This window comes from Anser cygnoides, chromosome 25, assembly GCF_040182565.1.
Source record: "Anser cygnoides isolate HZ-2024a breed goose chromosome 25, Taihu_goose_T2T_genome, whole genome shotgun sequence".
Taxonomy (NCBI): Eukaryota; Metazoa; Chordata; class Aves; order Anseriformes; family Anatidae; genus Anser; species Anser cygnoides.
The window spans coordinates 5,461,012-5,483,399 of record NC_089897.1 but is presented as its reverse complement, the minus strand read 5'-3'; the positions used below and the strand labels follow the sequence as shown (position 1 = coordinate 5,483,399).

General features: G+C 47.6%; 1 protein-coding gene across 1 annotated transcript in view; it reads left to right on the top strand.

Annotated features, from left to right (window-relative positions):
* PLXNA2 (plexin A2) overlaps positions 1-22,388 on the top strand; it is a 451,101-nt gene that overhangs the window by 172,591 nt on the left and 256,122 nt on the right. Inside the window, exon 5 of the mRNA XM_066983022.1 lies at positions 14,684-14,796. The gene's annotated coding sequence lies outside the window, so the exon portion shown is untranslated. The remainder of the gene's footprint in view (positions 1-14,683; positions 14,797-22,388) is intronic.

The window sequence follows — 22,388 nt, the reverse complement described above, 5'->3', positions numbered from 1 at the left end:
AAAGCTCAGCATGAACGGTCAGCAGAGGCTACTACTGAGGCCTGATGAGAACTTAACTGATATTCCACCCACCTCCCTCCCCCCGTAATTTAATTTGTTACCATGTGTGCAAAGCAGAAAAGCAAGAGGTAATCTTATTTTAGTAATTAGCCTAATTCATATGTGTCGGTAGCTACCTAAACATGTGTCTAGAAACAGAATACTTGGAGCAGTTTCACTCTTATTGACTGATTTCCCTCTGTAATTGTTCCCTTACTTTCCCAATGTCCGTCATGTCCAAAGTCTAACTCTGGTCCTCGCCGTTGCTGCCTTGCTCTCTGGGATGAAAAGCCCTGCTGCTGTTGTGATTGAGCCCAACGCATCCTGTGCCATGCGGACTGCAGGTGATTGCAGCCAAGTACCTCTTACACAAGAGGAATGAGAATTTTTCCTGCAGGGATTTACCTGCACATCTGTAACCCCCCCTTCTCTTTAATTCTGTTGAACGGGGACTGGAACAGCCAGACGAGGTGCGTGCAGCGGGGTGCCACGGGCTGAGCACAGCCCCCCTGGGGCCGTGCTTCCCTGCCCAGCAGTGGGAGAAGGCCCCGAGCACCTAATGTGCAGCCCCATCAGGCCCCATCCTGCTCTGCTTCAGGAGATGGGGGCCAGAAGCCATTCTTAGGGCACTGCCTGCCAGGCTGAGTAAAAATACTTCTCCTTAAACAAGCTGGAATAAGGCAGGGTGACAGGAAGGGCTAATTACCTTGTCTGAGCCAGGTCTTTGGGCAGACACGGTGACATTTCAGAAATCCAAGGGGCTTTGTTGTGTGATGACTGGGAGAAGAATGGAGGGCAGAGCCCCTGACATTGCAGGCCGCCCGCAGTTTCTCAGTGGAGGATGGCAGGGTGCGATCCCCCGCCAGACCGAGCGCCCTTCCTCTCGCCTGGCTGCGTGTGCCCCCATCGTGCTGCTCCCCGCGGCTCCCTTGGGTGCTGAGAGCCTCACCACAGGGCCCTTGGGCCAGGAGGACGTTTAGTTCTGTGCTGGGAACTGCTGCTCCTGTCCCCTCCCTGGGCAAGTCTCCAGCACAGCGGGTGGCCCGGCTGGAATAAGCACTTAGACGTGCTGATGGTTATCTAGCTGCTCTGCAGGGATGGATGGAGGAGCCACCGGGATGGCTAGCTCGTGAAATTAGGCTACAAGGTGTTCTGGCTTCAGAGTAGAAAGGGAAAGAGAGAGGAAAGAGATGAACAGAGAAAAATGCCAGAGAAAGTGGCCATTATATGTCATTCATTATGTGGTGAACATAGGTTTAATCTTTTTCAGCCCATTGAAAAGAGCCTGCTAACATTTCTCAAAGTTAATTACTCCGTTTCTTTTGGAAAGATCAGCCTTGGCTCATTCAGCAATTGAGCAGATCAATATTCTTAAATGTACGTGGGGTTTTCTTTTCCAAAAAGTGTATAGAGGCTTGTTCTATTTGGTTCTACCATCTTTAAAATGTTAAAATTTGTGGGTCTGTCATTCAAACCTGGAAGGAAAGTGTTCAGCCAACATGCTCTGCCGTCTCTGCCTGCAGAACTGCATTCACCTACCTGCTCTGCCTGTGCTTGCTGCTGTGGTTCACCAGACTCGAAAATTAGTTGTGAAAATGCACATATTGCACATTGAATTGTGGTAACAGTGAACTCACAGGTAGAAGCAGACCTGCATATGCAAGAAAGATACAGATACCTAAACTCCTCTCCTACAGACTGAGATTTAACTGGCTCGGTGTTTCTGTTTTCATCCTTGTAAAAATGAGGTGTGTAACACATGCTTATTTCAAGTAAAGGCTGTGTAAGAGCAGTTTGATTTAATATTCAAACAGTGCTTCGAGACCTTCCAGAACAAAACTGTTTAAGAGCAAAACTGTGCCGTCATCATTTTTTCCCTCCCCTGGTCCCTGGCACCAGCCTCTCTGGTGAGGCTGTGAGTTGTCCCAGGAACCGAGCACTCAGGTTGAATTTATAAGCTGCAGTACAAAAAGGTCCAAACGAAATAAGCCACTTAAATACACAGAAAATCTGGATCGTTTTCTGGTAACTTTGTAGTTACTCTGTTGTTTTCACATTTCACAAGCCTTAATGCCTGTATCCATGACTGGTTTCAATCCTTCTTTGGAAAGGCTGGTGACAGAAAGGCCCTTATGCCTCCCTCCCAGACCATGCCGATCCGTTCCCATAATTTTATCAGCAACCAGCTGCTTGGAACAAGCCTTGCCAACTCAGCAACTCTGTCTACTCTTCCCTTGAGGAAACCATTCACCTTATCACCAAAGAGAGACGGGGGAAAAAATTCCATCTGTTACAGCTCAGAGCTAGGAGCTTCATAATTGCATGGGTACACAGGCTGCATATCAATTTTTTTTTGTTTTAGGAAGCACTTAGGGAGCATTCATTCTCCTTTTATTGTTGTTCTCTCCCTTGCAAGTGACCGTATTTCATCTCCTCCGGGATACAATGCAAGGATTTCTGAGCAAATTTGTGGCTTAATGATGCCGGGGAGGTGTTTAGAACCACAAATGCACCCTGGAAAATCTGTGTGCTCTCCCGCTGCGCGAGCTGCTGGGACCCAGCACAGCGTACTGCAAACGTCCCTGTTTGCCTGGGTCGGCCGGGGTGTGCAGCCTCCACCAGCACAGCACTGAACAAGTGTACGTAGAAATTAACTTCAGTGGGACAACAGGAAGGTATAAAGTTATCCCAGAACTTACGTCTTTTCCAGTCTAGGATCCACTGAAAACTGGATGAGAAAAATAAGTATTTTATTGGAATATTTTTTAATATTGACCAAGTTTGTTTTAAAGTGTTGCTTTACAGAAGGACCTTGACAGAGAATATTACTATCTGACATCTGTACGAAGTCTCTTTTGATAGCAGCATCTTTCTCAGGCTGTCCTGGGTTTGTGGCACTTCTCGGGGTGCAGACCGACCCCCCCGGGGCTCTCTGCTCGCTGCCACCACGCGGGGGCTGCTGGGCAGGGGGTGGCAGCTCCAGCTCTGGGAGGAGCCGCATGGCTCTGGTCCTCCTGAGCTCTCCTGTAAGGGCAGAGAGCTCCCCTACGGGGAATTCATTCGCAAAAACCTTTTTGAACACAGTCTGAACCCTGTTTTGCAGTGGGACGTGTGGGGGGGTGTGCTTTGTGCTTGTATTCTTGTGCAGGTTCAATGAATAGATGCAATTTCTAAGGATAACTATGCAGGTTCACGGAGTCATCTGTCTGGTTTCAAAACACGATGGTCTCAGGTGATTAGGCCAAGACACCCATTAGTCTGCGCTACAAATGTATTCGTAAGGTGCCTTGAGGGTCTCCACCCTGTCTTTGAAACCTGGAGGACGGCTGGTCCCCTGGGACGGGCGCTCGCTTTGTCTGAAGGTACAAGTCGTGTTGCAGGGTTTGAAAAACGTGCCTCGCGGTGACAGACTTCTGGAGATCAATCTGATTAGCTTATCAAAGGGAAGATTAGAAAGCAACCTGATCATGCTGTTTAAATATGTTCACAGAGAAAAAGTACGAGGTACAAAGTATTTTTTAATCTAGCAGAGAAATGTATGACAGGAGCCCGGTATCTGGAAGCAGAAGCCAAACCAACCAAGAAAGGCAGATTAAAGGAAAAAAAAAAAAAGTTCAAATGCTTGATCAAGAAAAAATGCAGGAGCTTTGTGTGAATCTTTGGGCATCACAGTTAGAATAACTCCTCCTAAACACTATTTACAAAGAGGTAGTTTTGCAAGAGTCCTTGCGAAAAGGGTTTGGGCCAAATGTCTGTGTCCTCCCTCTGCTACTGGCTTTCGTTTCTTCTGTTTTGTTCAGCCCTCAAATTGAATAGCGAGTGGTTCAGCTTTATTTGTTTTTACTGCTGCCAAAAGGGAAAAAAAGTCACAGAGTAAACAGTGGGATGTTTGCAACCTTCTTGCATTAGGCAGATTGAATAAACTGGCTCACAGTTGATTGTTTTTCTTCAGATCAGTCGGTGCCATTGCCTTTTTATTTATTTGATTTTATGTATGTATTTCTGGGGCTTTTGTTTTGTCTGGGATGTTTTGCAATCATGACTTCTGGTGAGGGAGATAGGATGACAAACAGCACTTCGATTTCTAAACATCAGAAGAGAGTTTACAGAATACTGATTGTTGGGATCACGAAAAAGCAGGATGAGTGAGCGTTGTTCAGTCGGGGAATACAGAGCCATTAATTATAAATAACGCTGAGCCTAATTCTCTCGTCTCCTCGTGCCACGTTAAATCACCACATCAAACACATCAGGGGCACAAAGTCGCTGTGGGTGCTCGGGGCTGGGGCTGCCCCTGCCCTGCCCGGGGGCATGAGGAGCCCTGGGCCCAGCAGCCAGCGGCGGCTGTGGTCACCAGCTGAGGAGCTGCACGATAACCAACAACCGTCTCCGCACGGTTCAGCACTTTCTAAGACTCCATCTTGTGCCCACTGACAGCAAAAGCAAGTTTTCTGTTAACTTTAGTGCTGTGGGATCCTCCACGCCCCAGCCAGAGATCCAGACTCAGAAGGTTTTGCCTCCGTTGGGCCTGGAATTTGCTGAACAATGCACAACAAAGTGCCTGCAGCTTGCAGCGGGCCTGCCTCTCTGAATAAGTCTGGTACAGCCGTGGTGTCGCTAATATTTACATCTTCTTGCTTCTTTTTTCCCCCCCTTCTTTCAGCGTTATTAGCCTTCAGGGTACATGAGAAAGCAAGCGGGGCAGGCAGAGCACACACCGTTACTGCGCGGTGTCAGGCCGGTGCCGTCTCCATGAGTGGTGTTTCCAAACCCTGGTTTCCTCCCCAGTTTTCTTAGACCAGGAAACATGTTGGAGTCGTGTGGCATAGCGGATCAGAAGGACTATTAAAAATTGAGGATTTTCTTGTCGTGCTTCACAAATGCAAACAGGTTGTGGTTATTTCCTTTATGCAAGGGCACACTAATTGCAAGAACGCTCATTATGTATGATGAGCACAGTTTGGTTGCCAAAAAAAATATTTTTGGATATTGTTAACCAGAATATTACTTTAACTTACTGTCACCGTTATTTTGCACATTGTGGTGCTTTAATGAACATATGGCACTACATTAGCTAATGCAAAACCCTCTCTTCTTAAACTGGAGAAGTTATTTTTCAGCTAGGTACAGTGGATATTATTTACATTGCGCTTGACACTGCTAAATATTTAAATGTATTGAAGTGAATGGTGGAGCCTGCTCCTCTTTTGTATTCTTATGCAAGTTACTTGTGTCTGTCTATGAATATAAAATGCTGCCATGGACTTGACTGAAAGGGCAACCATTTCTGAACCTGCAGCTAGAGTCTGGCCTTGAATCCAATCAATCTGAAACCTGTAATGTGTACTTAGCTAATTTCCAGCTCTCAGCAAGTAGAAAATCTGTTGACCTCCGAAATGACTTTAAACATCACACATACGAGCATCTTCAAAGGATTTGACTAGTTTTTTGTTCCATAACACATTGTTTTAAAGCTGATCTCATAATTGTATTGATTTTTATTTTTTATTTTTTTAGTTCCCTGCGTCAAAGCACTTCTTTAATCAAAAGTAAATTATGTAAAGGCCGTTAGGGTCAGCCCAGCTGGCAAAACAAAAACTGCAATACATCATTTATTTGTAAATGTCAGTGAAATCTGCAGATCGATATCCTTCTCTATGTAGATGATATTTATTATTTGATACGAAGCCGGCACATCCCAGCCGCGATGCCCGGCACGTCCTGCCCACGCTGCCACAGCTCCCGAGCCCTGCAAGCGACGCTTGGCTCTTTGCGGGCGGCAGGAACGGGGCTGAGCACTCAGCTCTGCTTTCCATTTTCGGGTGCTGCTTTTTGTATATGTGCACGTGGGAGCCTAGCTGGGGGTCCCAGGCGTCTGCCCCTGCTCCCCATCCCACCTCACCTCCCGCACGACCCAACCCCACGGCTCTCACTGGGGGTGCTGCTGAAGCTGGGAGCTTCGGACGTGGGCTGCCACAGGGCGAGGAGGTGTTAGGCTTTGTAAACTCCACCTAGTGGCAAAACACTCGGGATCTGGTGGTGGTGGGGAACCTGGCGGGCCTGGATCAGAGCTGATCACCCCTCGGGGACTGGTTAAGCTGCTTTTATGTCAACTGGAAGCTTGACCTTCTGAGTCCTGCACGTGAACTGCTCCCGAGAGCATCCCGACGGGGAGGCAGAAAACAGCCTCTGTCCGAAGGGTTAAACCCATAGTGTGCGGTGCTGCTGCTAACGGCGGTGGCTGTGCCATAAAGCTGCCTTTTGGGGGAACACTCGCTGATGGGAAAGCAGGGCTGTCCGTCGGTGCCGGACATATCTGCCCATCTCCGAGAGACGTACATCGGCCGCGTGGGGCACTGCGCTATCTGAGCGCTGTAAAGGAAATGAAGGAGGATATAACGGCCAGATAGGATCTGAGCACCCATTTTGCTCTTAAATATTCAAAAGAAATTTTATGAGGAATGGGATTAAAATTTAGAGATTTTGCTGATGCTCTGTGGAGATGTTTATAAAAAATAATAATGCTCCATTCTTCTTCGCTTAGGTGATTGCCAGAGATCCGGTTTTACAGTAGGGCCGCGCAGGAATTCACAGCCCTGCTTATGTATGTCGGTCTGGTCCTCGTGAGCTGCTTTGCGTTTCTGCTTGTAAATAACACACGTCTGAACCAGGTTACTATGGCCAGGAGGCAGGAAAATGGGCTGCGCGGAAAACTTCTGGGTTCCTTCTGAAAAAGTTCTTGTGAGCGTTTTGTTTTAGCTGACCGCTGTGTTAAACCGGGACACTGCCACTGCAGCCTGCCCTCCCTCTGAATAGGCCGTTTGGTGAAAGGCGCTGAGAAATCATTACTTTCATAATGGCTTTTGTAATTGCTTTTGTTTGGTGTTTGCACTGGATCTGGGCAAATACCCAGCCTGCAAGGCCTCCACCCGGGCCTGAGGAGGGTCTGGCGGGGCAGAGAGGGATCCCGCTGCTGTTTTCCTTCTGCTGGGCTGCTCTTCCCTGCTCAGCGCCACAGAAGAAGGGGTTTTTCTGCAGCCCAGAGGGAGGGAATCGTTTCAAACGTCCCCGCTGCCTCGCTGAGAAAGAAGGATACTGAGTGGGAAGTTACCCGCTTTAAAAGCGTGACCTCAAAGCACAAAGTGTCATCAAGAAAAGACAGGTAGGGAAGTTACCGCGGTAAGACCACAGGTTAATGCTGCCCGCTTCAGTAATTCAACAGGAGCTGCCAGTTAGCCTGGTACGTGACAAAAGAAGAAAGGAGGAGTATTCTCTGGGGGATGAAATAATGAGAGGCAGCAGAGCGGCTGGCAGGCAGGGAGTGCCGCCTGCGTGTCACCGGAGGGACCGGGCTCGCGCAGCCACAGGCGTGGAGGCGTGTGCCCCGAGAAAGGCTCCTCGTGACTGTTTAAGCAAGGAGCACAAAAGGCGGGTCGAGCGCCACAGCCAGGTCTCGGGAAGGGGTAGGGATGGGGTATTTGCTCCTTCAATGTCTGCACGTTCAGTAATTACGGGTGTCGGATAATGAAGGCAGATGCAGAGCGGCTGGTCTAATTAAAATAAGAGAATGGTGCGAAGCGGGAGAAGGTGGCTGCAGAGGAGGGCGTTGTTGGAGCCGGGGGGAGGCTGCTGGTGTGGAGCTGGTTTGGTCCAGTGCCTGTCCCACCAGGGCCACGTCGCCTCCACATTACAGCTTCCTGGCGGCCCGCGTTTGTCCTTTTTTCAAAGGGATATTGGTGCGGGCAGGCAGAGGTGAAGCATGCAAGGGGGCACAGCCCTAAAACAGCTGTGGGATCTGAAGGCCAGTGGTGGGGTCACTGGGTCCCCAACCCAGAGCCACTGGAGCCATGGTTAAATAATAAACATTGACAAAATTACCTGTCAGAATGTGTGAAAATTGTGCACGGACATTTTGGGGAAAGAGAGAGCAACTTTGAATTATATTTAGGAAAACGTGGTTTTTTTTTTTTTTTTTTTATTATTATTTTTAATCTTTGCAACCGTTGCAGATTTAAGTCAGTGTGATGGCCACGAACCACAGCTGTAAATCTTGCAGTTCTGATGTAAGAAAGTCCTGTGGGTTAACAAAAAAATTTCCAGAAGTCTTTTGCCCATCTTTCTGAAATACAAAAAGAAAAAAGAAAGACGGTTAAAAGCCTAAAACTATGATCCCACTCAGGATAAAGCGTCAAAATCTTCTATGAAGTTATCATTAAAAAAAAAAAAAAAAAAGAAGAAAAGATTTGAGAACAGCTTGGCCTGGAACAATATTTCAGGCATGGCTAGCTGTTAAAAATAAGCTAATTCAGAAGAGGCACATTTAAATAAATATAATGCATAGACATAATGGCACAGATAATAGTTTTGAATGGGGAATTCTAATGACTTTGAGGGCATTTTACAGGGCAATTAATACACATGAAAATGCTGCTCTATTCAGCTGACGGAAAGAAAGGAAAATAAAATAAAATAAAGCAGGCAGAAAGAAAAAGGGAGATGGTTGTGACTGGCAAAAATAGGGTTTGATTTTCTTTTCAATAAGATCACTGCTTACAAACATAATAAAAGGAAAAATAAGCATGTCAGGTTCTATAATGTGGCTTGTAAAATCCAGAATGATTAGTTTCTAAAGAGGGGCAATTAGGCTCCTTTTGCATATGCATGTGACTTCTGTGGAGGGGCTTTCTCTGCTCCCTCCTCCTCCTCCTCTTCATCAACAACCTAAAAATAAACCTCCCATCAGCTGCCAGCCGCGTCCTGCTCCATTCCTGGTGGGCGCGGGCCCTTACGCCACAAGCGGGGTTGGAACCCCCACGAGCGTCTGGTTTTGGCCTGTAACATGAATTTTGGTGTCACTCTCAAGCAGTGTGTGCAGGTAGGAGGTGGCGATGAGGAGGGTGGCACTGGAGGAGGCCGGTGTCCGGACCCACTTCATCCCAGGGCTGTCCGTCCTCCCTTACTGCCCTGGCTTGGGAAAGGGACCGCTCCTGAGCTTCAGCCATGTTTTTTAAATGTATAAATAAATATTACATATGCCAACAGATGGTTCATTAGCCAGTTGTTATGGCAATCAGCATTTCAGCCAATTAAAATCCTTTATGAGAGCTTTAAAAATGTCAACGATAGGAACGTTTAGGTGCCCAAAGAACAAACAGATTCACTGTAGCGTGGCGCTAAAACAAAAGGCATTTCTTTAGGTTTATAGGGAAATGATGACAAAAAATAGAGTAAGATTTTTAAGTTCTCTGTGCTGAAGAAGTGCAAAGTTGCTCGCCCCAATCTGTTAATAATGGGAGAGATTACTGGGCATCTTTTGTCTCGTCATGCAAATCCCCAAAAGCTTGGGGCAGCTGGAAGGAATGGCCAGTGGCCAGGGCTGTCCTCAGTGTGCTTCCAGCAGGGGCAGAGTCGGGGTTTTTGGGGAGGGCTCCGAGCTCAGCACCTGTGGGCAGGATTAGGCTTTTGCTCCATGTGCACTGGAAATCTTGAGCTTAGTTTTAAGCCTGATCAGAACTGCATGTTCTGGGGTACTGTGAAAATTCAGCCTTGCACAGCCTACCCATGCCTGGAAGGATGCTCGGCCGGCTGCAGAAACATCACGGAGTGCAAGTCCAGGCCTCGCAGACTGGTAGCAACGAGTGCCAGAGGGGCTGAGGATCAAAAGGAATTCAACATGGTGATATAGGTACACCATGGTGTGTAGTAACGGAGCAGAATGTGGGGACAATGGCTGAGGGAGGAGTGGGAGAAGTATTACACCTCGTGTTACAACTCGTGGCCTGGTTCTGGGTTACATCTGTTCTGAGTAGCGAATAATGAATAACACTGGTTAGGTCTTAACCAATTTCTCTTCTCCCATACTGCCATGCACTGTTCCTGGTGGCACATCGGCTCTGGCATGGGACAAAGTGAGTGTTGGAGCGGGAAGGCCCGGGACTGCCGACAGCGAGGCGGCGGGGAGCAGGCCCATCCCGCGCGGGGGCCTCCCCTCCCTCCAGCCTGCCGGCAGAGCAGGTCGCTGACTGTACACGTTTTCAGTGGATAAACCTCGTGTTCACGGAGCACCGGGCAGGGCTTTTGTCCCTCTCTGTGCCATTTTAAGGGGAAGTCTGCTTTTGAAGCCAGCAAAGAACAGGAGTCTGTATTTGATGAGTCACAGGCTTGACAGGGTTGATTCGCCTTTTCTAATCTGTGCTGCCTTTTGTGACCATTTAGAGGAGCAAAAAATAGCTCCCACAGACAATCAGAACAGATTATTTTAATGAGAGCTCAAAAAATGAGAAACAAATGGCTCAAATTGAGCCTTTAAACATTTCTACATACGTCTGCAAGGAGCCGTGCAATGCTTGAATCAGCAGGTCTGCAGCAAGAGACGTCTGCTGTCAGGAGTTTGGTTTTCAGCCCTCTTTTTTTTCCCCAGTAGCTAAACTGAACATCCCAAGTGAAAGCTGCGTGCTCTTAGCAGCTCCATTTTCTGCTTGTAATTGTCATTTATCTGCTGGAGTCGGCAGTACCCAGCTTACATCTGCTCCTGATTCACTCGGTGTAAACATGAGAGGGAAACAGTCATTTTGCTCATATGTGCTTGAGCAGGCAATAGGGAGAATGCATCTGATAACCTTTCAAAGCTCCCTCCCTTCTCCCTAGATTGTGTCCACCTTTCTGATGGGCATTGTTTGCTTATTAATTAGTCCTGATTTTTTTTATTTATTTATTTTTTCCCCATGCTGGAAATACTTTGTATGCTTCCAGTTGCTGGAACTGGCTTCCTACACCACTTGCTCTTTGAACATAGCCTCATATTAAAGATTACCTCTATTTTCTATCCCCATGATTACAAAAGTACAATCTGGATTCACATTAGCAGTCTTTCCCCCTGATGTTTAAGCCAGTTTCATGGGTAGGGGTGCACCGTTCCTTCTAAATGTTCAGTTTGGAAACAGAAGAATCATTCTGGCATAACACTTTGTCTTTGCTGCATTATCCAGACAACTCCCTGACACCTATAAATATATTTTCCCTTGCTTTTATTTCAACCATCACTCACAGTTTGTGATGGCAGTTCCAAAAGCTTTAGAGCTTCTTCTAGATCGGCATGAAAATATCACGGGTGCTTGTTTAAACATCAGAAAGGTATTAGCTCAATTTTGCACTTCAGTGCTACCAAGAGTGTTTAGGCCCATTGGGCATGAATTTAATTTTCTTACAGGCTGCAGAGAGAAGAAAAGTCAGCCTCCCTATCTTAGCATTAGCTTCTTCTCATCACCTTCCTGAGGCTCCAGGCTCCAAGAGGTCTGGGGCACACAGCCGCCCCCGAATCACTTCCCCAGGGCTTTCTGTGCCCTTGCTCACCTGCCCTGCCCTGCTCCCCCTGGCAGGAGCCCCCAGGACAGGCTTTAGCAGGAGGAACACCCACACATGCACTTAGATCGGGGGCAATACTGGCAGCAGTATTTCAGTGGGGTTACAAGAGCAAAATAATTCAGCCCCTGCTATATAGCGCCATGCTGTCTGCGGCAGACAGAAGATCCTGTCTGGCTTCTTCAGTAATAAAGCAGTAAGTCTAAGAGCATAAAATCAGATTTTCAATTTTTTAATAGTGCATTAATGGCACATTTTGTCCACAGCTATAAAAGCAGACAATGTTTTAAAATGCAGCTTGTTTGTTAACTCTGTGCCAGCTCAGAGACTCGGATGTCTCAGCACTTGGTGCAGAAGTGGAGCGGGGCTCTGAAGATGTCAGGACATCATCTAACCTTTTCCAAGGATACGGGAATATCAATAGTGCTTGTCACAGATGGGGGAAAAATTACCTTTTAATGGTCAATAGTAATAACCAGTCTGTTTAAACTTTCATGAAAAAGATATACACAATCTATGGCCTATGAATTATGCACAGACCTCCAGTGGCAGGGAGGCGGGACATGGCCCCAGTCCCGCTGCCCAGTTCACCTTCACTCCCAGCTCTGTTCCTCTCCAACGCTTGCTCCAGCTCCTCCCCAGCACTGCTCGGTGGTCTGCCACCACCTTCCTGGGCAGGGGACGTGGCTGTCACGGCCGGTGGCTGTTTGCAGGGACTTGCACATGCTTCAGCTTCAGTTCAGGGCAGGCCCTCAGCCAGAGAGGGTCGTATCAGTCCTGGAGGCTGCGCGACTGCCCCCAGAGGCTTGGCTTTTGTTCCCGAAGACGTGTTTGGTGCGTGGCTGTGCACAAACAGCAGCCTGCTGAAAACACGAGCCCCTCAGGCCAGTGGGGACGCGGGAACAGCAATACGTCTGCCAGGAAAGCCGATGCAGGCAGAAAGAGTAATAAACGCATGAGACATTTTTCTCATTTTCTACATTATGTGCTCTAAAAAAATCTTCTTTACCTCCCTTCTTCTTCCTTGCTGCCCACAACCCGAGGTGCACAACCACAGAAGGACTTATATTTTTGAGAGAATTTCCAGCTCTGACTGTGGATGCCCAAACGTCTCTTACGATAATGCACTGAGGTGACTTAAAGCCCAGATTTAGAAGCTGCACTGAGATTCAGATAAGCCTCAGCAGAACATCCAGAAATTACAGATTTCTTTCTGTACCCTGCCCAAACAACAGATCCTTTGAAGCGTGCCCAGGGCTGCTGGGCAGGAGATCAGCTGGGCTGAGATCAGAGCCACAGGGAGAAAGTTTTGAATCATGAACCAGAGCAGTGCGTATTAATACCAGAGAGGAAAAGAAGCATATCCAGTGCTACCTGCTCACTCCAACATCCGCACACTTGTTATGATAAAGCCTAGACAGAGTTTCATAGGGAACAAGGTGTGGCTTGCAAGTGCCTTTTGTTGCAGAAGGACCTGATTGAGATACAGGTGGAAAAGGATGCCGATGACAGTGAATAATTTAAAAAAAAAAAAAAAAAGCTGGAGGAAAGACCCAGTTGTGAAGAGGAGATCAGAGAAAGCAACAGGAATAAACATTCCTGAATCAAACCTAATGGTCCTGGGGCTCTGGGGAGACTTGTAAATGGTCAGCTGAGAGGGAGACTGAGGAGGTGCAGGAGGGCAAAGTTCCTGGAACACTCAGAAAATCCCCACAGGACGTGAAGGCTCTGCCGGGCAGGGGTGTCTGGAGGCAAACACACCGATTTACAGGGTGAGACAAAGTCTCTCGGAGGGGTACGGAGTTGAGAAGAGTAGGAAATGCTGTCTCTGCTACCTTGGCTGGGTTTATGTGCCAGTGCAGCTCCTCTGTGGCCACACCAGGTCCCAGCCTTTGCCTTTGCTTGCTCACATAGGGAGGTGCCTGCAAGAAGCTGTGAGGGTGGGAAGTCCTTACAGGCACCTCCATACCTTTCGTCTTCTAAAAGTAGGACACTTCCAACGTAGATACACGTTATTCATAAAGCAAGCCCCCAAACTATCATTTTATCTCTATGCCTAATCATAATCCTCTTCCAGCTCCCTGGGGTTTTGCCGAAGGTATTTGATTTTTTCCTCTGTCCCTTTCTTTTAAAACCCATTTCATTATCAAATGGTGTTAGGGGAACTGATCTGTAATGAGGAAGCTGGCAGAAGTCCCAGAGTGATCAGAGGGGCTGAGATTCAGCGAGGTTAAGCTACTGCTCAAAAAAATTGTAAGTAATTAAAATTAATTAAAAATCATTAAACAAACCTTCATTCTTGCCGTTTCACGTGCTGCTGACTTGACGGCGGGCTCTGCCACCGCTCCAGGCTGTGGCGTGGTGGTTTCGTGCAGTGCGGTGGGATGAGCAGTCCTTGTCTTTGCTGGATGCAGGTGGTTGGTCCCAGATCCTTACGGCCGTGCTCACAGACGAGTTGGGCCGAGAGTAGATTTGTGGGACTGGTTGTGTTCATGTGGTCCTCTACGTGGGACGGAGCTTTTCTTTCTGATGCTTGCCCAGTTTCCCTAGCTGACCACAGGACAGTGATTTAGCCTGTCTGAACCTGAAGCTATAGCTATAAAGAGGCAATTTGTCATTCCCAGTGCTGTAAGCATGTACGGCCCTGAATGCGCTGCAGCCTTGCTCTCACTTGGGATCTCCAGGCACTCCGGTATTACCGGTGCTGATACTTGTTTTACTAAGGTTGACGCTAACCCACACGGCTGTTCATTCACAGACGGGCTCTTGTAATTGCCCGGTCAATTCGGTCTCATTCCAGTTTACAGAGGGGAATTGTGCATTTGGCACATCCCAAACCTTCCTGGGGATGCTCTGCAAACAGGACTGGTTAGAACTTTACATCATGAATGACCGAGTTTGTTTCCTGCAGGAGTCTGCAGAAATGTACCCCACCAGGAAAGCCACACAAACATTTGCATGTCTGAGATCCGTGCTGAGAAGAAATAATAAAAATCCACGGAAATGTTGTCACTTCTCTGCAGGCGTGCGAGGGTGCGGAGAGCTTCTTGTGCTGTCACAATATTTGACAATTCCTGCACCAGGAGTGACCCAAAGTTTAAGCTGTCACGCATCATTATCGTACTTAAGGAGAGCTGATTCCTCCACGACTGCTGCCCGTGTCCTGTCCGTGTCGCGGAGCCGAGACGGACGATGCAGCCCAATTTAACCGGAGTGACAGCTTCAGCTGGGGAGAGGCCATCACCCAGTTACCATGGTGATTGAATTACCTCTTTCATTCCAGGTCAGGAGGTTAAAATCATTGATGAGGACTCTCCAACGGGTGGCTGGGTGGCTTCGCATTTCATCTCCCCGCATTGTCTACTCGCAGCCCCGAGGAGGACGACGCGTTCACAGGTACCTGGGGAGTGGTTAATTGCAAAGATAGCTGGGTGCGAACGCTTGGGCCATCGTCATCTTCTCGGAGCTATTGGCAATAAATGATCAGACCGTGCTGTGAGCAATATGGGCCTTCCTCCACTGGTGTCAGTGCAAATCCAAGCAGAAAGGTGCAAGGGGAGAGCAGGAAATTGCTGTAGTGAGGTAGGGGTTGGTCTATTCTCCCACGTGCCTGGTGACAGGACGAGGGGGAATGGGCTAAAGTTGCGCCAGGGGAGGTTTAGGTTGGATATTAGGAAGAACTTCTTTACTGAAAGGGTTGTTAGGCATTGGAATGGGCTGCCCAGGGAAGGGGCTGAGTCACCATCCCTGGAGGTCTTTAAGAGACGTTTAGATGTTGAACCTAGTGATATGGTTTACTGGAGGACTTGTTAGTGTTAGGTCAGAGGTTGGACTCGGTGATCTTGGAGGTCTCTTCCAACCTAGACAATTCTGTGATTCTGTGAAATGCCGCACCGAGGCCACCTTGTCCCAGCCTGCTGGTACCAGCCACGCTCAGGATGCTTCAGAGCCGTGTGTGAGACAGGCGATAGATTTCCACCTGCTAATAGCTCATCCTGCTCTCTGAATGCCAGAAATCCACCTATCCCCTCAAAATATTTTAGTTTTAATAATGGTTGTTGCCTGTAGGAAAAGCCCAACTCTTCTGCACGTTGGTGGCTCCCACCGAGCCTTGCAGCCAGTTCCTCCCACCGGGTCTGAGTTTTCAATTTAATTTCTGCTGATGCACAGTGTAGTGCAACACCCTACTGTCTCCCTCCTTTATACCGCTCATTTATTTCACTTGGAGAAGAAAAAAAGCCTTTGCTGTTTCTGGCCACAGCCAGGAGTGACCCAGAGAAGCGCTGGGTGGGGAAGAAGAGGGGTGCCTGCGGCGCTGCCCCACGCTTCGGGGACTCACCCGCTGCTGATACCCATGGGGTTGATGTACAGGAGCGGTTCTGTATTGCACTGGGTCCGTTTGTTACATTTGCCAGTTCCCTCTCCTTCCCCTGTGAGCATTAGGTACATCAATAAGTGCTGTGAAAAAGTCTGCTGTAAATAACCAGAGTTTCTGCCTATTGTAATCAATAAAATATTGTTTATAGAAGTGCCGCTGCTCACGCAGCTCCAGTTAAAGGTCTGTCGGTGTTTTTATAAACCCTGCTTTTCAGGTGGCCGTAACGTGGCTGCTCAGAGCACCCATCTGCTGTAGCATGGTTTACAGACTGTCGGTCCGGATGTAAATCAGACCAATGTGGTTAACTCCCATAGCTTCTGGTTCTGCTGCTTCTTTAAAACACAAGTGGCTGTATATGGCTTTTTTTTTTTCTTCTTGCCAAAGTGTAGCTTAATAAAGAAGGTGCAGAGGGTAGATGGGTGTGTTTTTGCAGTTAGGCTATATCGATGTCTTCTCACATGTAGGGAAAACGAAACAAGCAAACAAATAATGTTTTGATGGATTCACGCTATCTGCATTTAAAAGCAAAATACCGGTACAGAAAGCACAATAACTACATTTCAGAGCTCTTTCAGTATACAAAGCCAAACTGGGCAATGCTACTGTAAATTATTTCCTCCTGCTGCCTACATTTCAGATTCCTTATATTTCTGGATTTCATATCTCTCGGCCTTCTCATCCCACTGCAGACTGAGATTCAGTGCATGTAGCAAGCCAGACTAAATCCCATATTCAATTCACAAAATATTAGTTCAGTCCTCAAAGCAATATTTGATTTATGAAATACTAAAAGAATATAAATAATTTGTTCTTGTTTTCACAGGATTAGTTGCCAGACGCAAAGCTAGAAATAAGGGATAAAAGGTCTGTGCTTGCTGTTGGGCATAGAAATCCTTTAATGATTTATTAATGTCAACATCTTCATTTTTCATATAGCCTGTTGTTATATATGTGTCTATTTATTTCCTTGCACAGTCAAAGGTCAGCGTTTGAAAAACAGTTGGAAGGATGTTTAAAAGTGCCCAAGAAACCATCGGTGAGCTTTGGCCTTCTGAAACGTTCACAGTGCTTTTCAGATCTCCAGCCTACAAATAGACGCTTCTCCTGCTGGCGGACGCGGGTCTGAGGTTAAGCAGCTGGGGCGGCAACAGGCTGATGAGCCCCGGTACGTGCAGGAGGGACTGGTTGTGCTGGTGGTACTGGTGGACCCAAGTCCAGCAGCTCTCTCTGCTCTGGCAGCTGTCTCCTTTGTGCTTGGGCGAACGTGGAAAGACCCCACCTGTAGCTCATTACAGGTCACTCACTGGTTCTCCCCGTGCAGCTGCCTTTCTCTCGGGGTTGGAAAGGCTGCCCCATAGCTCTGGGAGGAGGGCAGCATTTCTCTGCGTCCTTCCATGCTGGATGTGCCAGACTGCGCACCAGGCCTCTCTCCAGTGGTTGCAGGCTGTGGGGAGAAGCTTCTCCTTCCACGAGCTGCTGCTGCAGGATGGTGCTGAGTGCTGCTGTGGCGCACGTGGTGTGCAGGAGGCACCAGGCGGAGACACGGCCCCAGAGCGTGCAAGCAAGGCCACCCACACACGGATTTTGGGGCTGTTCTTTGCAGGCTGCGTTTGCAAGGAGCCCTCAGTTTTAGCACCGCCAAAAACACTTCTGTGTTCTCCTGATGATTTACCTCGTAAAATGACAGTCGTAGAGCAAGCAATTAATTAATCAGGTCTCAGGTTGTTATCCTTGTCTTGGCTCGGGTTTGATAAGATGCTTCGGGTGGTTACACGAGAGAAGGCTCACCCTCATGGGTACGGGCCAACAAGCCCAGCAGCAGGGGACGGGTGGCCAATAACGCCATGCCGGAGAGGTTGTCCGGGCAGCACACACTTTCATCTTAATGAGGAATAGAGCAAAAGCAAGTCTGTAACCTTTAAATATGCACATGCTTTAAGGGCACGGGGAGGGAAGAGGGGGCAGGGAAGGGGGCTGCCCCTGCATCGGCTGCTGGGCAGCAGCAGCCCCATCGCCAGCAACCCCATCGACGTGTGCTGTGGCTGGGTGGCACCAGACTGTGGGACTTGGACGTGCAGGGAAAAAAAAAAAAAAAAAAACATTTTCAGACCTGAACTTAATTTTATGTGTGACCTCTGTGGAATGAAAGCTTCACTCAAAAGGGAAAGAACATCCTAACCCGATCTGCCCGGCCCTCTCTGCTGTCTAAGCCACAGAAGCTGTATTAACCCACTGCTAAGACACTAAAATACTCTTAGTTCAGCTAGGAAAAGCTCCTTTGCGCATAGTCAGGGATTATAGCACTTGGTTCTGAAGGGTGAAACATTCGTGTTTCTGGGGTTCCTGGGGGAGAAGGCCTCTCTCTTCCACCTGCAAACACAAAGTCACCGCGTCAGTCTCCACGGCCGGTGCTTCCCCTCCGTGCGGTTCTGCCCGGCCCTCTCATCTGAGCAAGGGTGCGCATCGCTATGGGGAGGATGGAGGCTCAGCATCGTTACTTTATCAAGAAGTAATTCGCTATTTGTAAACCCACTATCCTGGGTCAGCTGAAGATATGATTAACTTATGGCGAGCTTAGCATGTAAGCTCACAAAGTTTAAGCTTGTGTCCAACTGCTTTCCTGGACTGGGACTCAGCCTCGAGGCTTGTTGCTGCATTTGATAATGAGGGCCTGCTAAAAGACAATCGCAGAGACACTTGCGTGGACCTGAAATCAGAAATGCCAAATCATTTCCTGCAAGACCCTGGGCAGGCACCGACTGTAAAAACTTCCCCCTGCACTGCAGAGACCTGGGGCTGTGAACCGGTGACCTCCGGCGGAAAGGCTCTGTCCCTGCTTACTGGTGCCTCTGAATCATGCAGTCCCTCAAAAATCTTCCCAGAAAATGAACAAGTGGAATACAAATGACAGCGTTAGCTGTGTTTGTGGAGCAGAAGCAGCACACAGGAAAATAAGTGTATTTGTTGTTCGAAAATGTGAGGACACGGCAGTATGTCTGTGTCTGTGCCGCGCTTCTTCCCTGGATTAATGACGAAACTTCTCACAATGAACTTCTCCAAGCACATCTTCTACCTATGGCTGACTCAGGCATTGTATGCATTTTTGAAGAACATATGCATATGTTATCACTCACACATAAACAAATACAAAAACTATTTTGCTTTATTGAGTGCAACAGATGTAACTGAGGGAAAAGAGCTCTAGAAACACGCAGAGCTGTCATCTGTCCGTCCATAGCCAAGCTTAAACAGAAGTAAAGATGTGCATACAAGGACAGAAAGAAGCGTTTTTTAAAGACGATTTGTATTTGCAAACATTCAGTATCTGCGAAAAGCATGTGGAAGAATTATAATACAGAACAGCTTCCTCTGACAACACAGCTAAAAACCTATTGAGGTGGGAATGCCTGTTTAAGCTATTAAAAAGGGCAGTATTCAAATGAAAAAGTCTTTCTTTTTAATCATGGCAAAACTCTGTCCCTTGAAGTCAGTAGATTTCGAACAATTTTATAACAGTGTTGTCTGGAAAAAAAATGTCTTTGCCTATAAGAGCACAGGGTCTTTTAATGTGAGTTGTCATCTAAATAATTCCATGTCATCACGCGAAAAGATAATTTCTAAGGGAAAAAAAATATATAGCAGCTTAAAGTCTCAGATACAGTCACCCACAAAATTGCTTATGAATGTGCTGTTAGTCTGAGCTAAAAGTTAATGGAGAAGCTGGCTGGCCTCGGGGGACTAATAATAGGATACTAAGTCTTTCTGCTTTAGGGCAGTGTTTCAAAATTGGTCCAAGTCCACAGCGATTTGAAAGAAGTTCCCGTTTGATGCTTATTTGTTGGTCTAAGTGAGATAATGGATGGATGAGTTTCAGCCTGATTCTGAGTGAAAACCAGTTCCAGAATTATAACTTTTATTAGAGAAGTGCTCAGAGGCCACAGACTGGGTCTGTAATTCCTGTGCGTGGTACAGCTCTTACCCCAGAGCATGCCCACACGAAATATACAGAAATAAATGCGCCGCCGCACGCGCGGCAGTGGAGAGGCTGCAGCATAAATAAGCTTGGGCACAGGAACCACACTTTTACAGCTCACTAGCTTGTCTCCCAGTCTATCTTTTTGCTGTATTTATCCCTTTTGGCTGGAGCTTTGCAACTGGCCTCGTTTCCAGCCCTTGCCAGGACCTCAGGTCACACGTGTGCAGGTTTTGTGTGTGGATTTATCTGCAAGAAGTTTTCCCGTGCTCCACTTCCAAGATGAAGACTGCGCTGTGCTAAGGAGACTTTGCAGGCAGTGCATTGAATGAAGGTCAGGAGTTAATTCCATTAACATAAATTTCAAATTGTCATGGATATAGTTAGGAACAGTAGCAGTGAAGCAGGAAGATGTCATCCTGGTAACACTGGAAGTAAAATGTACAAATCGTCACACCTAAATTATGACAGAAGGAGAAGGAAATGCTCTCAGAAGCTACCCTGTGCTTTATGCAGGTACAGACCAGGTGTACGTTTTACCCATTACCATTATAACACGGCCAGTCGAAGCAGGTACTTTGCTGTTTCTCACCCAGGACTGTTCCTCCCCAAACCTCTGCCTGCAGGCAGTGCTGGCTTTGCTCTGGGAAACTTCCCCAGGTTTCTGCTGCATTATTCAAGTGTGGCAAATGCACCTGAGTGCGAATGCTCTCTTCTCCTTTTAGCTTGTGACATCTGCAAGACACAAGCTGTCTGACCGCGTTTGCACCACGCTTAGCTCAGAACTTTGCTGTGGCTGGCCCAACACGTGTCTGTGAACACCCCAGCGACGAAGGGCATACATCCTTCCTGATGCTCACAACACCACGTTTGTGCTGAGTTCAGGGTCCAAAAATGCCCACTCTCTTCGGGAGAATAAATAATAGAGCAAACAGCCTCCTCTGTTACTTGCAGTGGTGAAGCTTAATTGACGTAGTGAAGAAGTGATACTGCTCCTGAAGAGCTCTGAAAGCCAGAGCGAAGGACGATCACTGTCCTCTGACACCAGGGAAGGACGTGAAAATATCAGCTAGGAAAAACACCTGCAGTCGTCCTGCAAATCCACACATTGACTTTTTAACAGGAAAATAAAAACTCTTCAAGAAGAGGCAGAGCTTGGTGGGTTTGGGATACGTGCTGTGCTCCTCCTTCCTGCAGTAATTTATCAATAATTCCATTGCTCAGAGGGCTTTTGAGTATTGGCGGTGGAGCTTTAGCACAGCAGAAAAAAAAAAGATTAGATTAGAGGATTAGACATTAGACATTTATATGAATATGAATAGTCTTTGCAGCTACATCAGCTAGGAGAAAATTACATGGAGCTGATAATCTTAATGCTTCAGAGCATAAGCCGATCATGAGAGCTGGTCAAATTATTTGTTGTGAGCCATTTATTTGAAGAATTTAGCCCCTTTCTGTTTGTGTGCGGATCTTGATTTTTATTAACACACTTCGTATTCAGGACTGTTTGACAGCACTTTGCACGGCTAGGACTGAGCTGTAAATGGTTTGTCATGGATATTCAATCAGTCGTTTCCCATCTCAGATTTATTCTTTAGGACTGAATGTGAGGAGAGAAGGAAGACCGTCCTGTGGGTAGCAGAGCCGAGCCCTCTCCCTGCAGCGCAAGGCAACGTGCCTCTACCCAGCAAGCACCTTTTTTTCTTGCAATTGCTAGAACCTCTGGTACAAGCAAGAAACTTGCTGCTCATTAGCATCGAGAAATTAAAAGTACAGATGTGATCACAGCGAACTAATAACAAATGGATGCGAACGAGCCAGAGCAAAACCAGTAAATAAGCAAACGTTTACCATCCGATAAGCAAACGTTTACCATCCGGGGGAAGTTCCAGGTCGAGAAAGGGCTGAGGATTTAAATAGCAACGTTTTCTCCTTCTGCTTCCTCAAGGTCCTTCTCTGGCAGGTGAAAGCCCCACCTGCGCGGAGGGCTGGTGGCTCGCGGCCTGGGGAAATCAGCGTGTGCCGAGTGACAGGTCCCCAGATGGCGCAGCTCGGCGCTGCCACGGCCCCAAGCCGTCGCCGTGGGGTCTGCCAGGCGAGCCCGGCCACCTCGGCGCAGGCGGGCGGTAGAGCCCATGCATATGGATCTGCACGCCTGTTTTCCTCGCTTTGTATTGCTGTGAGAATATTCCCCGCTTGGCACCTTCTCTGACCTGCTGACACGGGAAGGGTTGGAGCAAAAAGGGGGAAGATCGATACATATTAAAAGCAAATTAAAAGATGTACAAAGGGCCAAAGCGCATCGCTGAAAATCCATTAGCCTCTGATTTATAGTTTTGTGACCCACGATTGTTTGCCGTGTGATAGAAGAGATCACAAAATCTATTATCTTCCTTGGTCTGTTCGGAGAGGCTTGCATGCCCACAGAAAATCTCTAATTTAGATTGAGTAAATCCTGCGTGGTTCACATGTAATTAAAAGGTGTTTCTTAATTGTTGTCCGACAGCATCTGGCACTGGAGGGGAGGCTGGCACTGGGGGCATCGCTCGAATCCGTAGCCCTTGAGCCCACAGCTCTTAGTGGGTGGCAAAGAAGAAGGAAAGAGAAGTCAAGAGTGAGAAGTGTCTGCCACTTCTG